Source organism: Saccopteryx leptura, chromosome 5, assembly GCF_036850995.1.
Source record: "Saccopteryx leptura isolate mSacLep1 chromosome 5, mSacLep1_pri_phased_curated, whole genome shotgun sequence".
Classification (NCBI taxonomy): domain Eukaryota; kingdom Metazoa; phylum Chordata; class Mammalia; order Chiroptera; family Emballonuridae; genus Saccopteryx; species Saccopteryx leptura.
In genome coordinates, this window is record NC_089507.1 from 161,821,459 (window position 1) to 161,833,407 (window position 11,949).

Consider the following 11,949-nt stretch of genomic DNA (forward strand, 5'->3'; position numbering starts at 1 on the left):
AGGGGCTGGCAAAGCCTTGACCCACTCTCAGGTTCCTCCTGGAATCAAAGGCCCCCCACAAGCCTCAGTAGGGTTCCCAAAACCCCCTCAGCTCACTGCACCTGCACTCCTTCTGCCCCCCTGCTGAGGAGCCACTATGCCACCTCACCCACAGGTGTTGTAAAGTACCAAAAACTACAGGATCAATATTCATATTTTAAGAGGCTTGAAGAACATTTTATTAATTTGGGTTAAGGTGTGCAGAGAAATTGTGAGAAATAGTCTCTGTACTGTGTGATTGGCATAAAACCAAGATGGCCCTTGGCATTGTATTGTAAATGCAAAGGGGAGGAAGATATGGATTCCCAGACAGTCCACCAACTCTGTGGGGAAAGGGGTGAATGGCTAGCCAGGTACAGGGAAAGAAAAGTCAAAATAAACCTTTTCTTATAGCAATGAGCCATTTGCGGGCATTTGTCCCCACTGAAACTACCTCTCCTATGTAAATGCGTGTGGTTAACATGTGTGACTCTGGACAGAGAGATGGCAGATAAACACTAGATAATATAGGAATGCCTTTTAATATGTAAAGAGACATCTTTCTACCATTGTGTTGGCTTAGAAATTTTGTTTTCTCCAAAATGATGTATGGCTTGCAAGTTGAACATGGTCCTATCATGTTAAAGGACATATGACTATAACCAATAGTGGTAAAGGGCTCCTAAATGCAATTTTTTACTTCTGTACTTCCCACTTACAAAACTATAAAAACTAGGTAAAACAAAGGGCCGGCGCGCTCTCGGAATTGCCGCCGCTTGGCCAAGCTAAAGCTTTGATGTGTAATCGAGGGACTTTGTTGTGTGTTCCATGTTTCGGGTTCCTCCGGATCAGGCTTAACACCTGCAAAAACTGTTGGGGCAATCAAAAATCCCTCCTCAAAAAAAGAAGAAAAAAAGAAAGAAAAAAAGAAAAAAATCCCTCCTCCAGCAAAGGTTAGCAAAACAATGACCCTTCCCAAGCAGCAAGGTAATTCCCAATTTGCACTCTGCTGCAACATTTCACAAACTCTATACACACACACACACACACACACACACACACACACACACACACACACGGTGCTGCCGAGTAAATTGTTAAACCTTATTTATTCAACAGGTATAAAGCTCCACCTTTCCACGCTGCTCCTAGATGACATTTCTCCAGGCTGCGTGGGACCACGTCCTCATCTTACCAGCTGAGAGCGGGTGAGTCCTGCAAAGCCAAGCTTTGCGGAGCCAGGCCTTCCAGGGTAAGCGAGAAGACACAAATATGAGTTTGCTTCGTCACCGCCCTCTGAGCGTCTTTGAGCAAGTCACTTACTTCTCCAGACCTCAGGTTTCCGGTCTCTTTTACCCTGGGAGGGAGCAGAGCATAGTTGGCGCTCAGGGTAGCGGTGGCTTGGCCCGAGGGGAGCGCACGGAGCGCCTGGAAACTGTAAGGAGCGTAGAGCCCACCCGGAGCTCGGGGGCCGGAACCTCCCTCTGCGGGAGCGGGGCGGCAGCTCCTCCTTTCCCCTCCACGTCCTGGGGATCGCTTGGCGCTCTCCCTATACAGGCCCCAGGAGAGCAACTCCTCGCAGGGCGCGCCACCAAGGTGGCCAAGGAGGGGGAGGGGGGAACCAGCCTCGGCCGCCAGTCCGGGAGCCCGCAGAGCAGCTCGCGGCCCCCGCCGGGGAGGCCTGCAGCAGCGGGGACTCGCGTTCGGGGCTGCCCCACTCCCTTTCGTAAGTCGACTTGGCCATGCAGACTGGTGAGAAAAGCCCAGTGCCGGGGTGTAGGGCTATCCCAGGGTCGGGGGTGCAGGACTACAGCCGCTGGGTTGCCAGGACGCCCAGACCCTCTCCTGGCGACTTTCACTTTCCCGCCCGGGAAAACTTGGGCGCCACGTCCCGTTTGGTGATGAGGGCGAGGGTCGGCCCGGGGAGTCGCACCGAGATCCTGGGCTGAGCTTCGGCCTGGCCCCGCGCCCGCTGCCTGTAGGTGTCCCAGGGGGCTGGCTTGGGCAGTTGGCGGACGGAGATCGAGTCAGGAGCCGAGTGGGCGACTCCACCGTGCGCAGCTACTTCGGGGCCTCACGACGCGGCAGGACGCTGGAAAGTTCCCTGAGGCCAGTGCTGGCAAAGAGGGCAGCTGGGGAGGTGCGAGCCGCGCGTCCTGACCTCGGACCCCAGGGCCTAGCGGGCCAGGAGGGCCGGGAGTCGCTGGGCCCGTTTCAGGGTTTCCCCAGGACTCTCCTCTAGCAGAGACGACGTGGTTTCCAGGACGAGCCCTTTTTTGGGGGTCCGGCTTTCTACGTTCTCCCCGGCTAAGGGCCACCTAGACCCGCCCAGGTGAGGGAGGCTGATGGACCGGGTCTCCACGCCCGTTTTTCCGGACTCTCCCGCCAGCCTCTCCTCAGCCCTGGACCTACGGGGCCAAATCACGCTGCCCAAGACCTGGGCGTCCCAGTCCCAGGCGCAGGGAGGCGAATGGGCGGGAGAGGGAGGCGGTGGGAGCGGGAATGGGATGGTTCCTCTGCTGCCCCAGTATGACAAGGTGTGCGTGGTGGGGATGGGGGTGTCTTTAAATAGTTTGGCCAGCCGAGGCTGCGGGACTGGTCTCCCCACCCGGTGTTCTGCAAGGACCATATTTCGCTGGTCCTTTCCTTTCCCTTTCCCTTTCCTTTTCCCCTCCCCCACCCCTCTCCCTCCTCCTCCCCTTTCCCCTCCCCCTTCCCCTTTCCTTCTAGCAAATATACAGATTTCAGGTGCCCAATTCTACAACACATCTTTGTACACCATACTGTATGTTCATCTCCTCCCCCAGTCAAGTCTTCCTCCATCACCATTTATGTCCCCTACCCTCCTTTACTTTCCTCTCCTCCCTGCAATCACCACACTGTTTGTGTCCATGAGTGGATTTTTTTGGGGAGGGTCTTATTTTGCTCTACCCCCAGGTCCCCCTCCTCTTCCCCCCTATAGATGTCAGCCTGCTCTCAATGTATGACTCTGTGCTTTCTAAAGTCAAGTGTTGGTGCCCCGGAGGAGCTGGCCTCCGGGACCGTCCCACCCTGAGAGAGGTGGTGGCGCCTCTCCCAGCCGCTAGGAGCCTCTGGGGATTTGAGCCTAGAGGTGTGGACTTTCGAGTGGATTTACTACTTTCTCTTAGGCTAACAGTGCGTGTGGGTGGTATACACAGAGCTACGCTTTCCATCACCGGGAGGTTTCCATGTGGAAACTTGTGTCTTGTACCTACCCTGGCTGCGCAATGGGAAGGTGGCATTAACCTTGAGATACTTGTCTTTTCCTTCCTTCCTTCCTTCCTTCCTTCCTTCCTTCCTTCCTTCCTTCCTTCCTTCCTTCCTTCCTTCCTTCCTTCCTTCCTTCCTTCCTTCCTTCCTTCCTTCCTCCCTCCCTCCCTCCCTCCCTCTTTAATTTTTCTATTGATTCTAGAGAAAGTAGAAAGAGAAATGGGGGGTTGGGGGAGGAGCAGGAAGCATCAATTTGTAGTAGTTACTTCTGGTATGTGCCTGACTGGGCAAGCCTGGGGCCTCACAGGAGACCTCAAGGTTCCAGGTCCACCCTTCATCCACAGCGCCACCACAAGTCAGGCAGGCTTTTCCTCTTCTCATCCTCACAATTGAAAAGTAACAAACCAGAATATTAAGGGAGTTGGGGATTGGTAGTATTAATTTTAGTGTCCATGTGGTTTGGTAGACATAAAAATCCTCTCCCCCTTTGACTTACATGCATAAACATGCCCTTACTATTAAACTACCTATCAAAGACAATTCTAGAGCCTGACCTTTCTGACAGTTTTTGTTGATAGTATCTTGAGGAAGTAAAATCTTTAAAAGCAAGTGAACCATTGCAGAGAGCAGTTTCTGTGTTACACTTTTTAAAAAATTATTTATTTATTCATTTTAGAGAGGGGGGGAGATAGATAGATAGATAGAGAGAGAGAGAGAAGGGGGAGGAGCAGGAAGCATCAACTCCCAAATGTGCCTTGACCAGGCAAATCAGGGTTTTGAACCGGCAACCTCAGTGTTTCCAGGTTGACGCTTTATTCACTGCGCCACCACAGGTCAGGCTGTGTTACACTGTCTAAGGATTCATTTCGCTGTGAGAAATGACCAATTAAGATACTACTGAATCATCTCTGAACTTGCATTTGCAGAGAAACAATAGCCAAAGAATTGGGTTGTGTGGCACTGCATATTTCTGGGAGAAACTGAAAAGAGTTTCCTTTGGGAGTGGTGAAGAATGTTTTCTCCTGTTTATTACTTGAACTCACTCTTTTTTTTTTTTTTTTTTTTTTTTTTTACAGAGACAGAGAGAGAGAGAGAAGGATAGATAGGGACAGACAGACAGGAACGGAGAGAGATGAGAAGCATCAATCATCAGTTTTTCGTTGCGACACCTTAGTTGATCATTGATTGCTTTCTCATATGTGCCTTGACTGTGGGTCTTCAGCAGGCCGAGTAACCCCTTGCACGAGCCAGCGACCTTGGAAATAAGCTGGCGAGCTTTTGCTCAAACCAGATGAGCCCACACTCAAGCTGGCAACCTAAGGGTCTCGAACCTGGGTCCTCTGTATCCCAGTCTGACACTCTAGTCCAGGGGTCCCCAAACTATGGCCCGCGGGCCGCATGCAGCCCCCTGAGGCCATTTATCCGGCCCCCGCCGCACTTCCAGAAGGGGCACCTCTTTCATTGGTGGTCAGTGAGAGGAGCATAGTTCCCATTAAAATACTGGTCAGTTTGTCGATTTAAATTTACTTGTTCTTTATTTTAAATATTGTATTTGTTCCCGTTTTGTTTTTTTACTTTAAAATAAGATATGTGCAGTGTGCATAGGGATTTGTTCATAGCTTTTTTTATAGTGTGGCCCTCCAACGGTCTGAGGGACAGTGAACTGGCCCCGTGTGTAAAAAGTTTGGGGACCCCTGCTCTAGTCACTGCGCCACCGCCTGGTCAGGCTGAACTCACTCTTTTCAGAGGCAAAGTTTATAGTTATTTGCTAAATGCCACATCGTCTATGGAGGGGTAACATAGAGGGATGAATGGCATAATTGGGCAATTAGTCAAAGTTGGCACTTGATGGCACCATGCTAATTATTCTCAGGATGGATGGGTAATAAATAGTTATGGAACTAACTTTGCATGAACTCAAGTCATGGGGGCAAAAGCAGGTAGAAATTGTACAAAGAGTGCCCAGTTCTTGCTCTCTCTCCCCTGAAAATCACTAACTGGTGGGGCTACTAGTGTTGGGAGTGTGACTTGGGGACCCAGCTTACTATATAGATAGCACCATAAACTGGAAATAAAACTGTGTCAGCTTCAAAGGATTTTCTTCTTAGGCCGGAAAGCAGGAAGATAGAAGTAAGACAGTATGATTATGTAGTGCAAGGTTGAAAAGTCACTTCATTAACCCAAATATGTTGAGCACTTAGTGTGCCAACCCTTTCTGGGTGCTGTAGGAGCACAGATGTGCTGGGTGAGGGCAGTAGGCCCGGGGGAGGTTTAAGGTAGAACCTGAAGGCTGAGTAGGAGCTGCAAAAACAGGAGGAGGAGAGAAGGGGTAGGGGGAGTGTGCTCACCCCAGGAAAGGATATGTCCTCAGACAGAGGAGGGGGAAGCAGGGATTGCTCCAGGTCCACTGTGACCTGAGGGTAGAATGGCATCAGGTGAGGACAACAGGTACCAAGACTAGATGATGCCAGACTTTCTGGTGTTTTGTGGAATTGATCCTCAGGAATGTTTCACACCTGAAAGTATCCTGGTGAGATTTATTTATTTATTTATTTATTTATTTTTTCATTTTTCTGAAGCTGGAAACAGGGAGAGACAGTCAGACAGACTCCCGCATGCGCCCGACCCGGATCCACCCGGCACGCCCACCATGGGGCGACGCTCTGCCCACCAGGGGGCGATGCTCTGCCCATCCTGGGTGTCGCCATGTTGCGACCAGAGCCACTCTAGCGCCTGAGGCAGAGGCCACAGAGCCATCCCCAGCGCCCGGGCCATCTTTGCTCCAATGGAGCCTTGGCTGCGGGAGGGGAAGAGAGAGAGAGGAAGGCGCGGCGGAGGGGTGGAGAAGCAAATGGGCGCTTCTCCTGTGTGCCCTGGCCGGGAATCGAACCTGGGTCCTCCGCACGCTAGGCCGACGCTCTACCACTGAGCCAACCGGCCAGGGCCCTGGTGAGATTTAAATTCAAAACAAAACGAAGCTCCAGCGGCTGTGTGGGGAATGGATTTGAGAGACCCTTAAGGTAAACAGGGCTGGCTCTGAGGGTGGGAGGTGAGAGGCCTGGTGGTCTAGGCTAAGGTAGTGGCAGTGGCGATGATGCAGGTAGGCAGATTTAAGGCACATCCTGGAGCAACCTGGTGACTAGTTTTGTGCAGGGTGTGAGAGTGTAGGGAGAATCTCTCAAAGTTTGAGCGCTTGGGTAGATGGTACTGCCACTCCCAAAATAAAGAACAGTGTAGGAGGGGTGGATTTGGGGAGGCAAGACAAGTTTGGTTTTGAGCCTGAGCTGCTTTCCAGGCTCAGGATAGAAATAATAAGTGTCTGGATAGAGCAGGCCCTGATTACCCTCCAAATAGTTGGGTGTCACCTGTATTGGGGTGGATTAGGGGAGGGGTATGGGCCTGGAAAACAGGGCAGCGCTCTGGATCTGCACTGAAGCTGTAATGGGAGTGAGCGTCCATGGTGTGTGTGTGCACAGCACGGGGTCCCACACTTATCTCCCTGGAAGCTGTAATGGGAGTGAGCGTCATGGTGTGTGTGTGCACAGCACGGGGTCCCACACTTACCTCCCTGGAAGCTGTAATGGGAGTGAGCGTCATGGTGTGTGTGTGCACAGCACGGGGTCCCACACTTATCTCCCTGGAAGCTGTAATGGGAGTGAGCGTCCATGGTGTGTGTGTGCACAGCACGGGGTCCCACACTTATCTCCCTGGAAGCTGTAATGGGAGTGAGCGTCATGGTGTGTGTGTGCACAGCACGGGGTCCCACACTTATCTCCCTGGAAGCTGTAATGGGAGTGAGCGTCCATGGTGTGTGTGTGCACAGCACGGGGTCCCACACTTATCTCCCTGGAAGCTGTAATGGGAGTGAGCGTCCATGGTGTGTGTGTGTGCACAGCACGGGGTCCCACACTTATCTCCCTGGAAGCTGGTCCTTGAATGACAGGTGGGACAGAGGGCTGGTTCTTTTTCTTTTCTTTTCTTTTCTTTTTTTAAATTTTTTTAAAATTGATTTTAGAGAGAGAGGAAGGGAGGGAGAGAAAGAGAGAGACAGAGAGACAGACAGAAACATCCATCTGTTCCTGGATGTGCCCTGACTGGGGATCGATACCTTTACGTATCGCTGGGCTGGCTGTTTTAAGATGAGAGCACCTCACACATAGATCTGTAAACGGGATGAACTAGTGGGCAGGAGAAGATGAACATACAGGATATCAGGATCCCCTCCCACTCTTGGGCGTATTGGGTAAAAACAATCTGGATGTGCTGGCATTTTTATATCAAACTCATATAACAAACTATCAACATCTTACCAAAACAATATTTTGAAGCAGTTATGACTGAAATTTGAAATTTTACTTCATAGATATGCACATTTAATGGTTAGGTGAGTCAATAGCTGGAAATCACATGACAGAGCTGCAGCATGGCTAAGAGTGACCCCCAGAGTCACACTGCTGTGGTCCTGGTTCTAGCCCTGCCAGTCTCTAGCTAATGACCTGCACAAGATTCTTGACTTTTCTGCCTTGGTTTCCTGGTCTCTGAAATGATATTACACCTAAGGGCTACATGTTCTATAGTGCCTTCTTGTGGGCTGTTGTGAAGATTGCATGTGTGCACCATGTATATGCTGCGTCTGCACAATGTATGAATGTGTGTAAGGTGTATGCACAAGGGAGGCACGTATACACCACGAATGCCCAATATTTGTGTGTGCATCGTGTATGTACAATGTATGCATTGTACCTGGCACATGGTGAGTGTTCATAAGCCTTAGTGCTGGTGGATCTATTATGACAATGTCATTTCCATCATTTTAAGATGTAGAAACAGAGACCTAGAGAATTTTGAAAGCCTGTCCAAGTCCATAAGAACCAAACAGTGGCAAAGCTAAGGCCAGGATCCCATTTGCCTGACTCACAGGCAGGGACGTCTTCCAACGTAGCGTGTTAACAAGTGTCAGATGCTGGATGCTGTGTAAAATTAAGTGTAATAAAAGGATCTGGTGACGCTCACCAGAGTACACAGAAGCAAAACAGATTGTCAAGACATAGACTTTTCCTAAGTAATTTAGAGATATATGTCTATATTAATTTATGTTGCTTTGCATGTCAATTTATGTGCATTTCCATCTGCCGGTAATTTTCCTAGTGAGATCTAGAGGCTGAAACTTCAAGTACATAAGATCAAATAAAATTAATCAGGAATTAAATGCAGCTGCTTCAAAACCTAGTGGGACCCTGGGCACGGTGGCCTCAGTGTGGGCTTTGGGAAAAGGAGTGAATCAATATTTACTATTCTAGAAGATGTGGGAAACCAGACAGTATTTGATAAAAAGCAGGTCACATCTTAATACGTAATGAATATTGTTCTGCTGAACATAATAGAAAAATACAGGAAAAGTGAAAGAAGATCAGAAGGAAACTGCTGCTGTACAAAATGCCAGAAAACAAAGCAGAAGCAAAAACAGAAGTTTGCTCTATGAAGCTGAACTAATGAGAAACACTAAGGGTCATAAAGTAAGGGTGGAACTTTTAAATTTAATCTTAAACACCAGTGTGTGCAGTTTTAAAACCAATACATTATCCCTAAATTGGACTTACTGGGAAATAGGCCATTGCGTCTTACTAAAAGCTTAGAATATTGTGTGTGTGTATGTGTGTGTGTAGTATATAAAACTATAATTTTGTTACTTAGAGCAGTGGTTCTCAAAATATTGTCAGGCGCATGCGGGAGTCTGTCTGATTGTCTCTCCCCATTTCCAGCTTCAGAAAAAAAAAAAACTGCAATGAGATACCACCTCACACCTATTAGATTAGCTATTCTCAACAAGACAGGTAATAACAAGTGCTAGAGAAGCTGTGGGGAAAAAGGAATCCTCATCCATTGTTTGTGGGAATGTAAAGTAGTACAACCATTACAGAAGAAAGTATGGTGGTTCCTCAAAAAATTAAGACTAGAACTACCATATGACCTAGCAATCCCTCTACTGGGTATATACCACCAAAGCTCAAAAACATTGATACGTAAAGACACATGCAGCCCCATGTTCATGGCAGCATTGCTCACAGTGGCAATGCTAAATCTATATGCTCTCGTTGACCAATGTCACCCATTAAAATTAATTGTCTAAATAAAACTATATAAAAAAAAGATGATTTGTTAATATGCATATTGAGAAAATGGAAGAGTTGATGATTCTAGAGTTTCAAGTTTAGGTCATTGAGTGGATGGTCTCACTATAAATTGAGACAAAAAACACCAGTGGTGAAGATGTCAGATTCAGTTTTGGACTCATTGAGTGCCTGTAAGACATCTAATGGACATGTCCATCAAGCAATTGGATGTTCACTTTGGAAGCTTGGCCAAGAGGTGAGGGTTAGAGGTAAAGGTGTTGACAATGTATATGTGGAAGTTAAAATTCAAAGACCCAAAAAGAGCAGTGATCTGAGAACAGGACCCTGGGGAAACCCATTAAGTAGACACCAAGATGTAGCCAGAGAGGACACAGATTCTGCAAAACAGCTCATTGTCTGTAAAATGTTCTTTAAGGGAGAGCAACTCAAGTGAAGGTGAATGAGTATATATGATTCCCAGCAGAGTTTTTTAAATTGAGTTACACAATCTTCAAAAACAAATCATGTTCAAAAATTTTCTACCCAGCCAGGTGGTGGTGCATGAATACAGCATTGACCTGAGACAATGAGGACCCAGGTTTGAAACTCCGAGGTTGGCCCTGGCCGGTTAGCTCAGTGGTAGAGTGTCGGCCTGGCGTGCAGGAGTCCCGGGTTCAATTCCCTGCCAGGGCACACAGGAGAAGCGCCCATCTGCTTCTCCACCCCTCCCCCTCTCCTTCCTCTCTGTCTCTCTCTTCCCCTCCCGCAGCCAAGGCTCCATTGGAGCAAAGTTGGCCCCGGGCGCTGAGGATGGCTCTGTGGCCTTTGCCTCAGGCGCTAGAATGGCTCTGATTGCAGCAGAGCAATGCCCCAGATGGGCAGAGCATCGCCCCCTGGTGGGCATGCCGGGTGGATCCTGGTCGGGCGCATGCGGGAGTCTGTCTGACTGCCTCCCCGTTTCCAACTTTGGAAAAATACAAAAACAAAAAACAAACAAAAGAAAATTAAAAAAAAAAGAAAAAGAAACTCCGAGGTTGCCGGCTTGAGTGTGGGGTCATAGACACGACCCCATGGTCGCTGGCTGGAGACCAAAGGTCACTGGCTCAGCTGGAGTCCCCCGGTCAAGGCATGTATGAGAAAACAATCAATGAACAATTAAAGTGCTGCAACTATGAGTTGATGCTTCTCATTTCTCTCCGTTCCTGTCTGTCTATCTGCCTGTCCCCCCTTCCTCCCTCCCTCCCTCCCTCTCTCTCTCTCTCATACACATGCAAATAAATTTTTTTTTGCTAATTATCTCTAAGGAAATTGACAGAAGTTTATTCTCATCTAAGGTTTATTAAGATGTGTTAGGAAATTGCTTATGGGCTCCTCAGACCTCACCAGTTTTCAGTATTTGGACTGCCTTCAAACAGCCCTAGGAGCTTGGCCAACCCTGTTGTCTTCAAACCATGGAGTAATACTCCCTTGATCACCCCTTCCTGCTGCTCCCAAATAAGCACGTCTATAGTCTCCCCTTCATTAGGCTGCTTTTGCCTAATGAAGTAATATAATCAGTTTTTAAAGTTCCAGTAGTATGAAAGGCTATTCAGTGATAAGTAAATACCCTTCCTACCCAGGCCCCTACTTCTCAGTCCTTTTCCTACCAAGCAACTCTTGTTCCCAGTGTTGTGTCTCTTCAACATCCTCCTGGAAATACTGGCCTATGGGCCAAATTCAGCCAGCTTTCTGTGTTTGTAAATAAAGTTTTATTGGAACACAACCATGCTCACTCATATATTGTCTGGTGACTGCTCTCCCACTACAACAGCAGAGTTGAGTAATTGTGACGGAGAAAGGAACGTTTGCCAACACATGCTCTTTTATGTAGACACCTCTGTGTACAGTCTTTTTTTGGCACACATGTGAGCACACAACACACAGTTCTCCATTTTACTTATTTCTGTTTCACAGTATATCATGGAAATTGTTCCATATGGGCAAATGCAGGTTTGTCTCAGGCTTTTTCACATAGTGTGGATGTAATTAATTAATTTCCTTTGAAGGATGTTTTAGTGCTTTTCAGTCTGTAGGTTGAACAAATTACACTGTACACACTTTCCCTGCATATGAACTCTTCTGGCTGGGTTCATTTAAAACTGAGAGATGTTGCTTAACTGACCCCTAGGTAGTTCTTACCCCTCCCCTCCCCCATAAGAGTCACGTTCTGTTCACTGTAAGGGCTAAATTGCTAAACTCTGTGAGAGAATGGAAGCTAACAAAATAAAAAAATTAATGTGCAGGATTTGTATAATCTGTATAACATTTTAGTCTCTAGTACTATATATAAGACTTGGTAGTTTGTAAGCAGCAGAAATTTATTTCTCACAGTTCTGGAAGCTGGAAGTCTGAGATCAGCCTGATAGGGTCTGGGGAAGGCCATCAACCCGGTGCAGACTGCTGACTAGCTATGTCCTCACATGGTGGAAGGGACAGGGAGCTCTCTGGGGTCTTTCCTTATAAGGGCACTAATCCTATCCATGAGGGCTTCACCCTCATGACCTAATCATGTTCGTGACCCAAAGGCCCCACCTCCAAATACCATCAC

The 11,949-nt window shown here is 48.1% G+C and overlaps 1 protein-coding gene across 6 annotated transcripts in view; it reads left to right on the forward strand.

Annotated features, from left to right (window-relative positions):
• Nucleotides 1–1,132: 1,132 nt before the first annotated feature.
• The window catches only part of GCNT4 (glucosaminyl (N-acetyl) transferase 4), a 112,915-nt gene continuing 102,098 nt past the window's right edge, over nt 1,133–11,949 (forward strand). For 2 of the 6 annotated variants that reach the window (XR_010751670.1, XM_066386441.1), the window contains exon 1: nt 1,538–1,744. The gene's annotated coding sequence lies outside the window, so the exon portion shown is untranslated. The other 4 variants (XM_066386443.1, XM_066386445.1, XM_066386442.1 and 1 more) reach the window with 4 other exon arrangements.